Raw genomic sequence first — 16,104 nt, forward strand, 5'->3', positions numbered from 1 at the left:
GGCCACCCGACCCTCCTGCCCCGGAACCCGCTCCTCTTCAGTCCAGTCTTGCCGTTCCACGTAATAACAGTCACGTGAAAATAATTACGTCAACATTTAGCGCCAACTGCGGGCCGGGTTTCGTCTCATTTTCCACACGAAGAAAGGAAGGCGCAGGTCACAGGCTTCAGGTCCAGATTTACGAGGCAGTGGGATGCGAGTCAACCTAGAGCCGTCTGACCACAAAGTCCATGCCCCGACCTGACCGTAAGCCCTGGCTTTGGCCTGAGTTTTCAACCTTTCCCTCTCCTGGCAGTCTCTAGCTTCCGGTTCCGTTCTGCACCGGAAGCCTCGCCTCACCCCGGGCCCCAGGCTTCGGAGCTAGCAGGTGTGAAGGCTGCGTCTAATTACAGAGGTGCCCAGCGTCCCTGGGGCAGGCTAGCACCTCACCCCTGCCGCGTGAGGAAGGAGCAGTGCTGAAAGTGAACCCAGAGGGCTCGCCGTGTGCATCTCTTCAAGGAGACCCTCGTCAACCTAACAGAGACAACCTTCTTCCTACTTCTGAAGCATCTCTGTTTGGGTCACCCACCAAATTCCTCTTGCTGGAATGCTCCCAGCTCTTGTTCATTTCCACGGTTTGGAAATAGCACGCGTTCCCCCCCGCCCCCCCCCCGCCCCCCCTCCCCCCTTCCCACTGGTAGCTCAGCGTGCTCTCATCCTTTCCTTCAAACACAGGCATTAACAACACCTTTTAATGTTCTTCTTCCCACCTACAAAACTTCAGACACATCTCCACGGGCATTCCCAAGGCCCTCAGATTTTCCTACCCTTTCATGAAATGAAAGTTATTCATCCACAATATGCCATATTTAAGCCACATCTGATAGATACTAGGCACCCTAGTATATCAGAGATATAATAATGAACAAGGAACAGTCGTACCCTGGAGGCATTGATAGTCTAATGCGGAGGCAGGTCTGCAAACAACTTGATTTGACTGAAGACAGAATGACAGAGATGCTATAATAAAGATAAAAATAAAGGTCTTTTTTGCACCCAGAAACGGATCATTTATTTCTGTTAAATGCAATGCTGAATGAAAATGCAGAAAACGACAGGCCAACGATTTGGGAAACCAGTTGAGTTCGCGTAGCTGGTGGCTTCCAGAACAAGTGAAATGCACGTACTGTAAAGAGCAGATGGTGGGCACGTCGAACGAAGAGTCTGGTCATGGGCCAACCTTATGACCAAAGGCCATCAAGACCCATTGAAAATTGGGTTCCAAGAAAAAGCAGTTCTATTGAGTGTATGTAAAAGCATTACTTGAAAACATTCTAGAAACGGGTCAGGGGTCCAAAAGGTCAAGCCTCAAATAAATAGGCAAGAGAGAAAACTATGATTACTGTCTTGTACTTGTCAAATCACCTCTTGGGAGGTAAATGCTATGTTCCAAAAAAAAGAATGTGTTCACTTTATAAACGATATTCGTAAGAAAGTGGAAAGCTGTCTACTGGAGCATAATTTTGGCAGTCCTCCGGGGTTCCATCTGCCTAACATGATGCCTCCTGGGATAGCGTACCCCTTTTGCTTTCTGAAATCCCACTGAAATTAGGGGCAGGGCCATAATGGCATTTTTATTTTTATTTTATTTATTTATTTATTATTTTTTTTTTTTAACGTTTATTTATTTTTGAGACAGAGAGAGACAGAGCATGAACAGGGGAGGGTCAGAGAGAGAGAGGGAAACACAGAATCCGAAACAGGCTCCAGGCTCTGAGCGATCAGCACAGAGCCCGACGTGGGGCTCGAACTCACGGACCGCGAGATCATGACCTGAGCCAAAGTCGGACGCTTAACCGACTGAGCCACCCAGGCACCCCCATAATGGCATTTTTAAAAAACACATGTTGGTGCCTGAGGAGGAAGGTCAGTTAGAGAGACATTTGTTGAGAGAAACGCTTTTTGAAGTATTATTAAAAGTCTCAACTTCCCTCAAAATCTGCCCCTTCTATCAGAGGGCCCCAACTGCTTCTGATGGATGTGCCCTTGACCATGAGAGTGGTTGAAACATTTTGGACTAATGTCAAAAGATTTTGTAAAACACTACACATTATTGTGGAGCATTTGACTGGATAAATACACTTCATCAGTTTGGGGAAGTTTCCTACTATTCCTAATTTTCTGAGCACTGGTTTAATTTGTCAAATGCTTTTTTCTGCATCTATTGAGATAATCACATGTTTAGAAATCTGCTGACTGAGTGAATTATAGTGATTGAATTTTTAATGTTAAATCAAACTTCTATTCCTCAGATAAACCCTACACAGTCACAATTATTCCTTCTGTATATAGCTGAATTCAATTTGCTGATGTTTTCTTAGGGATTTTCATAGTTTGTTTTCATAAGAGATATTGACCTATAATTTTCTTTATTTGCAATGCCTTTGCTTGGTTTTGGTATAGGTTAATATTGGCTCCATTAACAGATTTGGGAAATACTCTCTTCTTTTAAGTTTTCTGAAAAGTATGCATATAATCAATATTATTTCTTCCTTCCATATTTAGTAGAATCATCACTGGGGTCACTATGGTCTAGAGTTTCTTTCTAGAAAGATTTTAAACTATGAGTCTATTTTTAAATAGATAGGCAGATATTCAGTGTATTTTGACTTTAATGAGCATGATTTTCTATTTTTAAGAAATCTGTCTGTTTTTCTAAGTTATTGAATTTATTGGCCTATTGTTTTATAATATTCCATGTTACGCCTTTAATCTCCTAGTCCTGTGGTGAAGTCATCTTTTTCAGTCCTGATGTTAGAAATTCCTCTTTTCTCTTTTTTTCTTGATTAGTCTAGCTAAAATTTATCAATTTTTTTCATATTTAAAAAAAATGGCATTTGCTTTCATGAATCTTCTCTGTTTCTTGTCCGTTTTCCGTTTTATGGTTTTACACTTTTATCTTCACCATTTATTTTCTTCTGCTTCCTTTATTCATTTTTTTAAGCTTATTTACTTATTTTGAGAGAGACAGAGACAGTGCAAGTGGGGGAGGAGTAGAGAGAGAGAGGGAGAGAGACAGAATCCCAAGCAGGTTCGCGCTGCCTGTGTGGAGCCTGACACAGGGCCCAAACTCACGCACCATGAGATCATGACCTGAGCTGAAACCAAGAGTTGGACGCTTAACTGGCTGAGCCACCCGGGATCCCCTCTTCTGCTTATTTTAAATTTAAGTTGCTTTATTTTTCTCGTCCAGTGAAAACTGATATCACCGATTTAAAACCTTTGATGTTTTCAAAAGCGTTTATGCTATAAATTTCTTTCTGAGCATTGTTTCAGCTGTAGCCCGCAAAATTTGGGATCTTGTAAAGTTCTCACTTTCCTTATATTTAAAATGTTTTCTAATTGCGATTGCTTTTTTGACCCGTGGTTTATTTAGTCTTGTGATGTTTAGTTTTTAAATGTTTGGGGTTTCTAACATTAAAATTTGCTTTAGGCCCTAAGTGGATGGTCTAATTTAGTGGATATGCCCCATGGCTCAGGTCTTGATCCCAGGGTCATGGGATCAAGCTCTGTGCTGACAGTGCGGAGCCTGCTTGGGATTCTCTCCCTTCCTCTCTCTCTGCCCCTTCCCCACTCGTGCTCTCTCTCCCTCTCAAAATAAATAAATAAGCTTAAAATATAATAAATAAGCTCAAAACACATTTTATGTTTAGTGTAAGAGCTTTGTAGCATTTGGCTTCCATTTCCCACTCCTGGCTTTTTTTTGTATTTAAAATATTTTTTTAATGCTTATTTATTTTTGAGAGAGAGAGAGACAGACCATGAGTGAGGGAGGGGCAGAGGGAGAGGGAGACGCAGAATCCGAAGCAGGCTCCAGGCTCGGAGCTGTCAGCACAGAGCCCGATGCGAGTCTCGAACCCATGAACCAACCGGGAGATCATGTCTTGAGCCGAAGTCGGACGCTTAATGGACTGAGCCACCCAGGCACCCCTCCCACTCCTGGCTTTGATGTTATTTTCTCATACATGTTTTTACATATGAAGCATAAGCCAGACAGTACATGGTGGTTGGTTATTATTTTGTTTGAAATACCTGATTGTACTTTAGAGAGATTTAAAAGTGGGGGGAAATATTTTTTATATTTATCCATATACTTAACCATTCTGGTATTCTTCATTCCTTTGTATAAATGCAAATGTTCATCTGGCATTATTCTCTGACTGCCTAAACAACTTCTTAACATTTCTTGTATTTCAAGTCTGCTAATAATGACGTCTTTCAATTTCTGTTTGTCTGAAGGATCTTTATTGCACTTTCACTTTGCAAGTCTGTCATTCTAAGTTGACGGTTTTATTGTCAGTACGCTAAAAATGTTGTTCCAGTGTTTTCTGGCGTGAATTGCTTCTGAAGAGAAATTGGTTATTCTTCTTTTCTTTATTCTGCTATGCATAATGTGTCTTTTTTTTCCCCTCTGGCCACTGCTAATATTTTCTCTTCAACACATGTTTTCAGCAATTTGATTATGATGTGCCTTGGTGATTTTATTTGTGTTTTTTCCGCCTGGCGCTAATCGAGCTTCTCAGATCTGTGGATCTATTTTATACATTCAACTTGGAAAGTTTTCAGTAATTACTTGTTCAAGTAATTTTTGCTCCCTACACCCAACCCCCCCCCCACCGCCAGCACCTCCACCCACCGCCACTCCTTTCTGAGACCCCATCACATGATTGACAGGTTGTCGGATGTTGTTCCACAGGTCACTAATCTCTTACAGCTTTTTTCCCCCTTCTCTGTGCTTCATTTTAGATACATTCTACTGCTATGTCTTCAAGATCACTGATTTTTTCTTCTAATCTGCTATTAATCTCATCCACTATGGTTTTTCATTTTAAGTGTTGCTTTTTTCATTTTTACAAGTTCCACCTGAGTATCTTACACGTCCCATGCCTCTCCTTATCATATTCATGCTTCTGGCAGGTCACTGAGCACATAGTGATCAGGTTCATAAAACCGGCTTTGACATCCTCACGTGCAAGTCCCATCGTCATTGTCATTTTTGAATCTGCTTTTGACTATTGATTTTCCCCTGGTTACAGGTTAATTTTCCTGCTTCTTTGTGTGCTTGATAATTTTAGACAAAATGCCGGGCGTTGTGAATTAGATGTTTTTGAGTACTGGATTTTGTGTTATTCTCTTGAAAAGATGTATTTTGGCATGCAGATATGTTACTTGGGGAATCGATTAATTCCCTTGATGCTTGTTTTAAGCCTTTGTTTAGACAGGGCAGGGCAGTCTAAACTACTCCAGAATTAATTAGCCCTAATAGAGAGTGCTACAGACTGAATTATGCCTCCTCCCTCCACCAAACTCTTATATTGAAGCCCTAACCCCCCACAGTGACTGTATTCGGAGTTAGGGCTTTTAGGAGATATGAGTGAGGTTATAAGGGTGGATTCCTAACCTAATAGGTTTGGTGGCCTTACAAGAAGAGAAAAGAGATCGGTCTCCCTACACACCCACCAAAGGAAGACCATGTGAGGCCATAAGGAGAAGGTCACCCTCTGCAAGCCTGGAAGAGAGCCCTCACCAGAATCCAAGCCTTGCTGAAACTTGGTCCTGGACTTCTAACCTCCAGAATTGTGAGAGAATTGATTTCTGTTGTTTAAGCCCCCCAGTCTATGGTATTTGTCATGGCAGCTCAGACTGACTGATACCTTGGATGAGAATTCTAATCAGCCCTCTTGTTTTACAAAACTTATTCACCCCAGCTTCTGCGGACGTGGACGGTTCCCAGCCCCGGGGAATATTCCCAGCCCCGTGGAAGCTCCGAGAACTCTCTGAGCTAACGTTGTTTGGTGGTCCTTTTTCTTTTTATGTTTTTATTTTAATTCCAGACAGTTAACATCCAGTGTTATAGTGGTTTCAGGTGCGCTGGTGATTCTGTCAATATTTGTCAAAGGCTCAAGAGGATCCCTCTGTCACTCTCCAGAGCCTCCTCTCTGGTGACCTACCACCTACCCCGAACTTTCCCCCTCGAATTCTAGCTTCCTCACCCTCCTTGGATTTTGGTCCTTTTCTCCTCCACTCTGCCTGGGTTTCCTGCCCATGCAGGAGGCCTGGAGGTCACCTCAGATGGTCAACTGGAACCATGATAGGGTTCACCTTGCTTGTTTCCCTCCTCTCAGTCTTGCACTGCCTCTTGTCCGAATAAAAATACTTCTTCTTCTTCTTCTTTTTTGTCTGAATGATTTTCTAGTGGTTTGCGGAGAGAAGGCAAGCTCCATAGCCATTCATTTTTCACGGGTAAAACTGAATTTGAAAAATTTCCCCGTAAAAGTCAGAAACGCTTTGAGTCAATCGATAGCTTTTTGGTGCTCACAACAATACTATCTTCTATGTTATTGTATCGAATCGTTAGTCCCTGGATTACAGGGTTTTCAATCCTTACCAAACACCTGGAATCAATGACTTGGGACAGTCTGTGAGGTTTGCTCTGGGATAGAGGAAGGACAGCAATGGCATTAAAACAGTGAAACCTTTCAAGACTTTTCTAAATTTTGAGCAATTTCAAAATTTGCTACAATTCAGACTAAAGGGATCAGGTTTGTTATAACATTTATTATAAAACGGAATGCTTCTCACTAATTGTTGTAGAACAATACTGGGAGAAAAAAAATCTAGGTTTTGTTTTCGGTAACCCTCAGAATTTTCTGTCTATTAGCAATGACTAACTTGAATAAACAATATTAATGTTAAACATATAACATTATATTTATGCAAAGTATGTACTAACTTTTAAATACTTTAGTTTATCCAGTGGGTAGATTGATTCTAATATAACATTTAACTCCCCGGGATCCTTTCTGGACTTTCTGAATCCTCAGCTACATCATCTTAAATTCAGCCACTGGGCGGAAGCCTGCCTCTCATACGGAACTATGAACAACTTCATTGCTTGCCATGTGGTTCAGTGGACCAATCAGCTGCAGACAGAAGCAACCTGCCCTTCCTCGGGTGGCAAAATGCCACACTGGCCCTGCTCACAGCAGGAGCGGATGGTCACCCGAAACCATTTACCCCTTTTCAGAAGCCCCTGTCATACACTGACATCAGGCTCCCAATACAGCTGAATTTTTAAACAACCATACATTTCACATAGGACCTTGTAGGAATATTGCCAACACTTTCTCGACTTAAGCATAGATTAAACACACGTTTAGCCTGGCCACCATATACAGTTGAACAGTATGACATGCCCCGTCAGCCTCTAATAGTTCCAGGGTCTACCGACAAAGTCCTGAGAAACAAGAATATGACCTAAGCCTGTATTGGAAAGGAATTGATCAGTGCACAAACTCGGTTACTTAAAACGCGTACCTGTTTTAACACAAATCAGTGGGAACACTTTTGGTCTATCCGGGCAAGTATTCTAGTCCATTAGGATATCTGCAGATAAAGTGAAAAACAGATGACTCCAAGAGGTATGCTGCTTTTTAAACCGATTTTGTCTTACTTCTTACTTTGTTTTCTGCAAACAGCTATCAGACTGTGATGAATTTGCATGATATTATTATTTTTAATTGATACATAAAATCTTCATGATGGATAATGTTCATATTTTTATTCCTCACCACCATCTTGTGGTTTTATTTATTTCAAAACTGAAGATTTTGTTTCTTAATTATGAAGTATATCAAATGTGCTGAACAGTCATAAAATAGTATTTCTGAGACCTACGAGAGCAGTGTTGTGCCACACTCATGAGCTCTTTCTGTGTTTCCAAAAAAAAAATATTAAATGCTAACGACCCCATCCAATTGCCAAACCTTCTCTTCCTTCTTTCTTTAACTCCCTCACAATCATCGCTATATTTAGGTTGGTGCCTATGGTTCCATACATGATTTTGTCACATTATTGCATATGCATATATCCGCAATCACATTTCTTTTATGAACTTGGCCTTGGAGTGAATAGTTCAATAGGATGTAGAAAATTTGCAAAATGCTGGGGACAAATGCAAACCAGTTTTCTTTTCTCCCAAATGGGGCTCTTATATCCATCTTTGGCTTCCATAGAAATCATGCACAAACTTATCCTAAGTGGTGGCAGTCAAACGCATATGAGGACTGTGACCTCTACCCCCTGGTTATGAAATACAGTTCAAACTACCGATGTTCCTTTGCATGCATCTTACCAGCAAAAAGTGAACTACTTTTCATCAAGAGATGAAGCTGGTTTTTTGCCATGGGAAATTATTCCTTGAAAATTCGGTACATTTGTGGGAATGTCACTGAGAACTTTGTGCAATAGGAAGTAGAAAAACAAATGGAATAACATAAATTGGCCTGTTAAGCATCTCAGGGTTGTGCACCGTTCACACTGGGTTGTAATTGGAACAATTCAGAGACAAGTTAATGCAAAATTTAGGAATGGGAACCTTGGAAGGAAAATGCACACGCAGACAGACCTGGTGAGTTGCGTGCGTATGTGAGTGGTGTTAAATAACGAAAATTCAACCAAGTACATTTTATTTTATTTTTTTTTAATTTTTTTTTCAACGCTTATTTATTTTTGGGACAGAGAGAGACAGAGCATGAACGGGGGAGGGGCAGAGAGAGAGGGAGACACAGAATCGGAAACAGGCTCCAGGCTCCGAGCCATCAGCCCAGAGCCTGACGCTGGGCTCGAACTCACGGACCGCGAGATCGTGACCTGGCTGAAGTCGGACGCTTAACCGACTGCGCCACCCAGGCGTCCCCCAAGTACATTTTAAAGATCTAATCGGCTTTCTTCATCGATTCATGAGTCAATGAGCCATCTAGCAGGTTGAGGGGAGCTCCAAAGGGCTACAGAAGAGGAAAGGTTTTAAGGTAGAGAGGGAGCAGAATAAAGGAAATTATTATCAAAGAATCTATTGTTTTAGGTAAGGTTACCCTCCTAACAGGAATGGGAGGGATCTATCAGTAATTTCCTAGTGTGACCAGAAAATTCCCACATTGACTGGCTAAAGGTGACATTTCTGGGGGATTATAACTGCAGTTAGATATTAAGTCTTGGTTTATTGACCTAGGGCCTTAACCTAACTGACGCCATTTTGAGACTGTCGTTTCTTTTTAACAGTGTCCACACCACATTCTCTTGGTCCTCAACACACTGTACTCCATTCCTCATTCAGCACCTCAGTCCAACGACTTCACATTCCGGCCTCATGGAGAGAGAACTTGGAAAACAAGCGGAAGGGAAGTACCCTTAAGCCACCTGCCCTCACTCAGCGTTCCTGGACAACTGTTCAACTTCACACAACTCAGTAGTTACATATGCACAGTGTTCCGTTTGGGCTAGTACAATCCCCGCTTCCATTTGTCTAAGGAGAAATTGCCGCTTCATATTTACCTTCAGAGAGTTCCCTCCCCTGGGTTCTGAAAGCATTCGCCACATCAGGGCATGGTAATTGGTTCTCGACTGTGTGCTCTCCGAGGCTGTGAATTCTTCAGAGGCAGTGTCTCCTGTCCGGAAGGAGAGTTTAAGGGGAAATACAAAAGTAAAGACAGTTTGCATCCTTGATGAACGAGTAGTATCTTCTTTTAGTGAGTGCATACTTCTAGCATGCTCGTGTGCATATAATTTCTCAAAGGATATAAGCTGCTCCTTTCATGTTATTTTTATAAAGTTGTTTAATGTTTATTTGTTTTTGAGAGAAAGAGAGAGAGAGAGCGTGAGTGGGGGAAGGGCAGAGAGAGAGGGAGACACAGAATCCGAAGGAGGCTCCAGGCTCTGAGCTGTCAACACAGAGCCTCACGCGGGGTTCGAACTCCCGAACCATGAGATCATGACCTGAGCCAAAGTCGGACGCCTAACCGACCGAGGCACCCAAGTGCCCTGAGAGTTCCATATTTTTAAAAGCCTCCATAATTATATTAAACCTTAATATTTATTATCTTCCATAATTATTCAAAGAATTTATTTTTACCTATTATATATGAGACTTTGCTTGGGCTCTAAAGGTGCCACAGGGAACAATTTAAAGTTACTGTCACCTGGTTTCTGTTCTAGCACATGCTTTATTTTCCCTGGTATTATGTGCTCTGATTGTTGATCTGAAATACTTTCATTCATCACAACTATGTTAGAGATTCCTTTTCTAGGAAAACATTAAGAACCGCTTTTTTAATAATTTATATCGGAAACAGCCCTTACGACGCAAAGAGTATGCATTACCGTGTATGTTACCTTGTTACTTTCATCCATTCTTCATATCTTGAGGCCCTGATTGGCTCTATTGTACATCTAGCAAAGTAGAGCAGCCCATATCAAAAACTTACGTGAATTCCGGACATTCTCAATTGTACACAACTTTGCGGAGTCTCGCAGAGAATGTACATGGAATTGAAAATAGACCTAGCACCTTCCTCAGGTAGCCAGTGACTAGGAATTGTTGATTTGTACCTGTACAACTTGCCCCACTCGTAGACACAGGCTTCCGGGTATGGAATGAATTGGCCATGGGGAAGAAAGACACTGCACGGGGAATACAGTCGATGGTACGGTAATCGCGTTGCACGTTGACTGATGGTAGCCAGACTCGTGCTGCCCACAGCATCACATGGAGAAGTTGAATCGCTGTGTCGTACCCCTGAAACTAATGCACCGCTGTGGGTCAGCTAGACTCAAACGAAAACATGAAAGCAGGTAAAGTGTTTTACTATCGCAGAAGAGCAAACTGCCCCACTCCGACTTCAGAGAAATGTCGCAAGGCTCAGCAAGCTAATGATCAGAAGCATTTGGATATCCCTTCGAAATGGGGGACTGGATAATGATCACAGGAATCTGAGGTCACACGTGCAGCCCTCTTGGTCTGCCTGCTGCTGCCTCCTCACATCCCATCTCACCAATCCATATGGTTGTAATTTTTATATTTATTTTTGAGAGACAGAGGCAGAGCGTGAGCAGGGATGGGGCAGAGAGAGAGGGAGACACAGAATTGGAAGGAAGCTCCAGGTTCTGAGCTGTCAGCACAGAGCCCGACACGGGGCTCGAACCCACGAACCACGAGATCATGACCTGAAAGTCAGACACTTAACCGACTGAGCCACCCAGGTGCCCCTCACCAATCCATATAAATTACACTACCCTTTGGAGAAAAAGCCTATTTGCCTGTAGCCACGGTACCAGTATATTCTTCTCAGGTAACGAGAATCGGGATAACCTTTTTGCTTCCCAATCAGTCAACTTCAAGGGTGTCATTAATCACCTATTTAAGAATACTAAGAGATTTTAATTTTAGCTTTACATCCAGTACAGTTTACGGATGAGTCATTCAGAGGAGACCAGCACTCGTCGTAGGTATTTACGAGATTTATTGAACAGTAGAGATTGTATTCTGTCAATTAGAGAAACAACGAAACTGTCTGATACAGAATTTTCATAATGTTCTACTACCTAAGTTAAGATCATTACCTGCAGCTAAATAAACATTTATAAATTGGCAATGTTTGATATTCAAGCGGTCAAGCAAGTTTTTGCCCTCCTACTAAAGGAAACAGGATAAATAAGGACCCCTCCCCTCCCCCCCCCTGGGGCGCACTTAAACTGGGCAGTTTGAGCAGTAAGCTAAAAACAAATGACTTTGTTTTCTTTTGTTTTGCTTTGGTTCCTGGTGTTTTCATAGAGTGTGAAGAGTAAGTCAGTTAAAAAGGTTCCTGGAAACAAGCATTTCAGGGCGGTCTGGGAGCCCATGTGCCTGACTCGGAGGCTTCAACCTGAGGTCCTTCCCAGCGTCCGTCCTTAGGAGGGCTGCTGTCTCATCGTGAGAATGACAACAAATCCTTATCGTTCGAAATGAAATGCACCTGAAAAATAGTATCATTGGCAACTTATGCTTTGGGGGAAAACTAGTTCAGACAAGGCTTTCAGGAACAGAGGTGTTATTATATTATTGTTCCACTGAATTCATTCTTAGCAACTCTGACTTTGAAAAATTTCTCCCACTGGAGGGGCGCCTGGGTGGCTCAGTCGGTTAAGCATCCGACTTTGGCTCAGGTCATGATCTCATGGCTTGTGACTTCGAGCCCCGCGTCGGGCTCCGTGCTGACAGCTCAGAGCCTGGAGCCTGCTTCGGATTCTGTGTCTCTCTCTCTCTCTGCCTCTCCCTTGCTCACGCTCTGTCTCTGTCTCTGAAAAAAATAAATAAACATTAAATTTTTTTGTTTTAATTTCTCCCATTGGAAAATGTTCCACAATCAGGACTCTAGACTCTTTCTTCTTTGCCTGGTGATCAGCATGGTCAAGGGGGTGAGAAAAGTAAGACTCTGCAGAGGGAGAAGTTGAGGACTCAGAAGTTGAGGACCCCCCACCCCCACCCCGGGGCATTGGGGAAGGGGCAAAACTCTGAACCCAGGTCTTAGCACTTCATTGATAACCTCTGTCCCATTTCCTGACCATCTGGGATTCTAACACCAGGCATGGCTGAGCCTTGTCTCCTCTCCCATGAAACAGATTGGACAAGATCAGTTCCTAACTGATCTACCCTTCAGAATCATCCGAGGATGCCTGTTAAGGACACAGACCCTCTGGGCGACACGTAGAGATTCCAACGTGATGCATCTGAAGATCTGAAGAGAACGGGCTGGGGGAGGGGACAGCAGGAGGCAGAGGGCCAGGGCTAGTCCCTTTGAACAAATGCCTGGGTTGTTAAATCTGGTGCATTCTCCTAAGCTAACATCCTAACCTCCTGCAACTCCAGGCACACACGAAGCATCCCAGGCGTATAAGAGCGTAGAAAGGGGCACATACGAAGCTAGGAATCAAATACCATTGGGCAGGTGGCATTTGAAGTTTCGTCTCCCACTTGCTGCACGTGTCAGCCCAACTATGGGTGAGAAACAGAGCGTCACCTTTCTGTTACACAGACACACATCGGATTCACCCGAGCGTAGAGGACGTCAAGGCGGCCATCGAAAAATAATAAATGAGCTTTCACTTCTGTGAAAGTTAGAAGAAAATTCTAAGGTCTGAATATTTTCACATCCCCTGGGAGACAGTCAACAATGTCTCAGTCTCCTGTGGGAACATGAGCGATTTTTGTTATATCTGATCTGTTTCATATGCCAATGGCGAGCTGTCAGAATTAGAGCACTTCATTCCCGAACTCACAAAGTGATTCAAATGAGAGGAGTAGCAGAGAATCTGTCGAGAAAATGAAAGAATCTTAGGCCTATTTCATTTAGGGAGGGTAATAGCTGAGACCCTTTCCCATTCAAAAAGAATCACTTTCATCAGCTAAACCAATTATCTTCTGAAAAAAAAACTTTCTAAAAATAATGACACTTTTAAGTTCAGCCACCTCATAAAGACAGGCTAGAAAGTAAGAAAAAACGAACCCTAATACATACCATTTTTGGAGAGTGCTCTAAGAGTTTATAAATTACGCTGAGGTATGTGATTCTTTTAACGGGCAAGCACGTTCACCCATCAAGACAACTCAAGGTTCTTCTTTCTTCTCAATCTGGGTTGCTCCTTGCAAGGGAAGAAGTTTATAGCTGCTGAGATTTGTTACTAGGTGCGATTAAGCATTTTCTACCCAAGACTTTATCTACAAAGGCCCTCATTCTCAGTTCCCACTTATAGGGTCCTGGACTGCTACCCTCTGTATTGGCTCAGGGACCACATCCTCTTGGTCCCATTCAGTGGTTACTGAGTTGTTAGCCATGCCTGGAAGACTGGCCAAGGTATGCCCAGGAGGGAAAGCCTGAGGCTGCCAGAAAAGCTTTTCAAATTGCAGAGTGGGTGCTTGAGGCTCTTTAGACCTGCTTCGTTCTCACCTGGCGTCCAGAGACTTCGGTTCATTAATTCCTATCAACAAGATGCTGAACTTTCTCTTGCGCCCTTGTTCCTCACTCAGGTTTGGTACTTCTGTGCTGACCCCCTGGCCCTGCCAAAGCTCTGCTTTTGTCTCTTAAAATTATATATATATATATATATATACACATATATATATCAAATATATATATATATACATATATATATCAAATATATATATCAAATATATCATATATCAAATATATCAAATATCATATATATATATATATATATATATATATATATATATCAAATACCATCAGGCAGGTTGCATTTGAAGTTTGTCTCCCACTCGCTGCACATGTCAGCCCAACTGTGGGTGAGAAACAGAGCGTCACCTTTCTGTTACACACACACACATCGGATTCACACGAGCGTATGTGTGTATATATATATATATATACACACACATACATATGTGTGTATATATATATATATATATAACCTTATTCATTTTTTGATAGAGACAGAGAGTGAGTGGGGGAGGGGCAGAGAGAGAGGGAGACAGAATCTGAAGCAAGCTCCAGGCTCTGAACTAACAGCACAGAGCCCAACGCGGGACTCGAACCGTTGCGGTCATGACCTGAGCTGAAGTCGGACGCTTAACCGACTGAGCCACCCAGGCGCCCCTGCTTCTGTTTCTTAAACTAGCTGGAGCAGTGATACATGGAGCCGGTCCAATGTTATATGCTTCTTGTTTCCAGTTGTCCCATTTTCAAATTAACTGAGAAAGCAGAAACACTGTGCTACAAACAAAATGTTCCTCATCTACGAGCTTTTTAAAGACTCTCTTACGTTAAAAAAAGGAGGGGGGGGGGAGGAGAGGAAAGAATAACCAAATTCGAAGTAAAAAAAGAAAAAAACAAATTGAGCCACCCATAAGAAATGAAAGTTTACCCAATATATACTCCAAGCTTATCTGCTCATTCAGAATTATTCATTAGGGGGAACCACTATTAAGTTAGGGTTATGCTGGAGACAATGGCAAGCAGCTTCCCCAGAGGAGGGTGAAATTACCACCCCTTCACAGGCAGCGAGGACTGAGATTTGCCATCCTAACTGCACGCTCCCAGCATTTGGTCCCCACAGACCCCTCTCCTGCTGTGGATCTGCAGAGCTGAGCCTCTAGATTGCCCCACTCTCCGGCCTGGTGGTGTTACTCATGCGGCTTCACCATTCAACTTCCTTCCTTAGCCCTGTGACAGGTAGCCTTGTAGATTTTTGGTGAAAAGCAGCCTGTAGTAAATGTAGGGGGTCAGAATCATCCCTAGCCATTCATATACATTTTAAGGAGTAAAGTTTGAATAAGCAGTGACTTCTTGTTCATTCCCCTTGGGGTTTATTTTTTTATTTTTATTTTTTATTTTTTTTTCAACGTTTATTTATTTTGGGGACAGAGAGAGACAGAGCATGAACGGGGGAGGGGCAGAGAGAGAGGGAGACACAGAATCGGAAACAGGCTCCAGGCTCTGAGCCATCAGCCCAGAGCCCGACGCGGGGCTCGAACTCCCGGACCGCGAGATCGTGACCTGGCTGAAGTCGGACGCTTAACCGACTGCGCCACCCAGGCGCCCCTCCCCTTGGGGTTTTAAGGCTATGCTCAACATACTAGGAGTCGAAGGGAACATCCTCAACCTGATAAAGGGCATCTATGAAAAACCCGAAGCGATCATCATACATAATGATGAAAGACTATATTCTTTTCTCTGAATATCACGAAGAAGACAGAGATGTTTGCCCAGCCACTTCTATTCGACATTGTACTGGAAGTTTTAGCCAGGAAAAAAAGGAAAATAAGCAACCAAGCAAGCAAGCAAGACAGGCATCCAAATTGGAAAGGAGGAAGTAAAAAACTCTCTACTTACAGGTGAACAATCTTGTATAAAGAAACTCCTAATGGATCCACTAAAAAAAACCTATTCGAACTAATGAAGGAGTTTAGCAGGGTTGTAGGATACATGGTGAATATACAGAAATTCAGTTGTATTTCCATGAAGTAGCAAAGTACTAACCAAAACTAAGAAAAATTTTTCATTTAAAATAGCATCATTATGTTATACACCAAAAACAAATATAACACCATGTGTTTAAAAAAAAAAAAAAAACAAAACTCCTAGAACAAAATACTTCAGAACAAAACTTTTAAAGGTAGTGCAAAACTTAACTCTGAAAACTGCAAAATATTGTTGAAAGTAATTAAAGCAGACTTTAAAAAATGGAGAGACATCCCATGTTCATGGATCCAAAGACTATATTCTTGAGATGACA

Source organism: Leopardus geoffroyi, chromosome C3 (assembly GCF_018350155.1).
Source record: "Leopardus geoffroyi isolate Oge1 chromosome C3, O.geoffroyi_Oge1_pat1.0, whole genome shotgun sequence".
NCBI lineage: Eukaryota > Metazoa > Chordata > Mammalia > Carnivora > Felidae > Leopardus > Leopardus geoffroyi.